This window comes from Canis lupus, chromosome 1 (genome assembly GCF_003254725.2).
Source record: "Canis lupus dingo isolate Sandy chromosome 1, ASM325472v2, whole genome shotgun sequence".
Lineage (NCBI taxonomy): Eukaryota > Metazoa > Chordata > Mammalia > Carnivora > Canidae > Canis > Canis lupus.
Genome location: NC_064243.1, coordinates 2,448,352 through 2,452,087, shown reverse-complemented (window position 1 = coordinate 2,452,087; position 3,736 = coordinate 2,448,352). Strand labels below are relative to the sequence as shown.

The 3,736-nt window shown below is 44.6% G+C and overlaps 1 long non-coding RNA gene across 1 annotated transcript; it reads left to right on the top strand.

Moving 5' to 3' along the window:
• The first annotated feature begins 1,158 nt into the window (after positions 1-1,158).
• Positions 1,159-2,261, top strand: LOC125755197 (uncharacterized). Its single transcript, XR_007411049.1, has 3 exons — positions 1,159-1,265; positions 1,520-1,697; positions 2,109-2,261. It is a non-coding gene; the product is annotated as an uncharacterized LOC125755197 (long non-coding RNA).
• The last annotated feature ends 1,475 nt before the right edge of the window (positions 2,262-3,736 follow it).

Sequence of the window (3,736 nt, the reverse complement as noted above, 5' to 3'; positions counted from 1 at the left end):
CATGCTAATGTCCATAGTGGTTTACAAATTCGTATACATCAGAAACGAGCTGTTTTTTGTCATATTTCCCCATCTTTTAATTGCTGCCAATCTTCTGGCAAAATGAGTTTTAAAATATTTATTAAATCTTAAAAAATCATAGTATATTGATGACAGATTTTTATGGCTCTTAGGTCAAAATGGCATTCTGGTTTATGAAAAATGATTGTTTTTCTGGAGTTAAATTTGACTAGACATCTTGCACTTTACCTGGCAATGAAGTTGCAGCCTTCATCTTATACTAAATTTCTGAATATGTTTCTGAACATGTCTGATCTACTTCAGATTTTCGCCTTTGGTCATTGGTCTACTCACTGAGTACTGGAGCCCAGGGTTCTTCTCATTGATGAGGCTTTTTATAATCTATGTCAATGTCCGACAGAGGTAGCCTCAGCTTTAGCACTCCCTCCAGCCCTGTGTTTGCTTGCTGGTTTTCCCGCATAGACTCTGGAATAGAAATGAAAATAATAACCTATAGGTTTTTTGTTTTTGTTGTTAGGATTCTTCAAGGTCCTTTTTTCATTTCCTTCCTTGGTATTTTTGTTGGTAGCATCTTTTCTCCTGTCGCACCTATAGCTGGCTCTCTCTCAGGTTATGTCCTCACTGGTATGCAGGCTGCTGATTTCTGAAAACTCCTTTTGCCTTGTTGCCTTATCAATTCTGTCATTCTTTGTGGTTGTTTTTCAGTGGATTCTTTTGGATCATTTACGTATCATTGTTGTACACAAATAAGGACAGATTTACCTCTTATTTCCTGATGTTTGTACATCTGCGTGGCTTTATTACCTAAATGCTTTAGTAAATACTTGGAGTAAATGTTAATGGTAGTGGTGGCCATCCTCAGCTTCCCAAGGGAAATGGAAATATTTGATATTATAATAGGTATCTGGCTTTTTTATATGATTGTATAGATAAAAGTGAAATTCAGTGAAATTTGATATTTAATTTTTTAATCTAGCACTGTGTTTTGTCAAAAGCCTTTTCCACCTCTTCCAAGATTGTCATACCTTTATTTTTTGTTCTTAGATTTAGTATAAATACTACTGCAGGGTCCCCAGAGCTCCCCTGACATCCTAGAATAAACTTTTTGATCATGACACGCTTTTCTTTGGTGCACAGAGCGGATCACAGTTTCACATTCAAGGGTCCTGACCCATCACCTCAAAATTGTGCAGCCCACCTGCTCTGCCCTAGGACTTAACTGACTCCCGGAGGCCCCTGTCCAGGTAATAAAGACAGCAGCTCCTGTGCTGTGGGTTTCTTATATTTCCCATAAAATGTGGACAGGTTCCCAGCTTATAAAGCCAAGAGGGGTGACACAGGTCCTTTTCTTGCTACTTTATTTCAATGACCCAAAGTCATATGAGCTTTACTCTGTATTACCTTTTAAATCTGACTTGGTGAGCAAACAAGTGTCCAGCTTAAAAATGTACATAAATTCTTTTTTCATTCTTTTTGCTGGGTTTCTTTTCAATATTAGGAAATGCTTGCAACAAAACAGAAACGAAAATTGGGGTTCCAAGTGTTGTGCCCAAGATCGCGAATCCAAGAAACCACCAAGGAGCCGACACCGATGCAAGCACACAAAGGTTTATTTACAAGCTCAAGCTTGGGTCCAAGTATACCCAACACAGTGGAGCGGGGACTTGGACCCCGAGGTAGGTTTCAGCTTAGTTTTAAGGACTGGTCTAGGGGACCTCCAGAAGGGCTGGAGCAATTCCTCAAGTTCTGTTTACATTCTGATATGGGGCCTTCAAGGGCATTGAGCTCTGTTCTTATTCTAATAGGTGCTTCCTGCCCTAGGCCTGGGCTCTGTTTTTATTCTAATATGGGGCTTTCTAGGACGTTAAGCTGTAAGCTGTTTTCTTCCTGTAACTGAAGTAAGGTAAAGTTCAGCTCTTATTCACAGGGGCCTGGGGTGGCTGTACTTGTGCTAACGCTGAACTTAAAGTGGAATGGCCTTAATTTTCTTGGCCTCCACACCAAGGACAATCCAAGTCTCTGCTGAGCGTTTTTGAGTATTTCTTAGCTGGGGAGACAGTCTCTCACATCACACATTCTTGCCACAGTGGCTTTGAACACTCCCAGGGCCTCGAGGTCAGAGGGCAAATCTGCCATGAGCTGGTGTGTCAGTCTCTTTGGAAACCTTCAGAAATGATTCCGACGTGCAGCCAGAGTTGGGAACCATGAAAACGGAAATCCAGTTACGTCTGTACCTGGACTCTGAGGATGTAAGTTACCAACGTCTCTGGGTACCACAGTGCCCGGCATTGTCTTTTTAAAAAATATTTTATTTATTTATTCATCACACACACACACACACACACACACACACACACACACACACACAGTGGGGGGGGTGCAGAGACACAGGCAGAGGGAGAAGCATGCTCCATGCAGAGAGCCCGAAGCAGGACTCGATCCCGGATCTCCAGGATCATGCCCTGGGCTGAAGGTGATGCTAAACCGCTGAGCCACTGGGGCCGCCCATCCCAGCATTGTCTTAAATAGGATTTCTGCCCAAGTTTTTCCTACTCTGATTACAGCATGAAGCTAAGATACATATGTTTTCCCCACACGAATATCTTTTTTTTTTTTTTTGTAAGGACTTTTTATTTATTCATTCATGAGAGACAGAGAGAGAGAGAGAGAGAGAGAAAGAGAGGCAGAGACAGAGGGAGAAGCAGGTTCCATGCAGGGGACCCAATGTGGGACCTGATTCCGGGACTCCAGGATCACATCCTGGGCTGAAGGCAGACTCTAAACTGCTGAGCCACCCAGGCGTCCCCCCACAGAGATATCTTAATTGGGATGTTCTCAAACTGAGGCCACGTTGCCTGTCTTCTGGCCTGTCTTCTGTTCAGAAGCAGAGCATGGGCAGGAGTGTCAGGTGAAGGGCACACAAAAGGTAGGTTACAGGGACAAGAAGGCACATTGGGGGGCGTATTTCCCAGACAGGGGGTCCCAGGATTTGTCTGCCCGGGAGACAGGAAAGGATGACCTTCCATGTTCAGGAGACAACACACAGTGGACCAGGCGCCAGAGGAGGACCAGGATGTGACCGACCAGAGGTGACAGGTGGCACCGCCTCGCTGCTTCAGCTGGGGATAGGGGCTTATTTCTTTTTTCAGTGAACCTTGCCTTATCCTGTAACCCCAAGCCCTCCAGTAACGGCTTCCGTGTGTCCAGGTGAAGGTGGATTTCCCATGCTTCCTGTCACACTGGCGGGCTGAGAGCAGGCCTGTGGGTGCTCAGCGGAGGGCCCTGCGCAGCCCTGCTCTGGAGGCTGATGAGCATGCCTTTGATGGAAAGGATAACTAGCAGTGATGCCCCCAGCTTGGAGGCCAAGACAGAAGTGCTGAGAGACCTATTGGGAGTTTCTCCCCTTGACATGAAGAGGTGAGACAAGAGCATCCAGATGAAGAGAGAAGGCATGCTTTTTCCACTTTCTGGATGCTCAGTTTACAGACCAGCACCACCTGGTTGTTCTAAAGCAGCATCTATATTTGAAACAATGAGAGACACTTGGCTTAGTTCATTCCTGAACAAATCCTCAGTTCTGTCAATGGCTGGAGTGGAACATCTATCATTAACTCAACTGACTTGGGGCTAGTGGTAGAAGGATAAATTCCACAGGGATTTTGGAAGGGCGACAACTAATCACATGACTTTGGCTGTCCTGATAATTATTTCCATC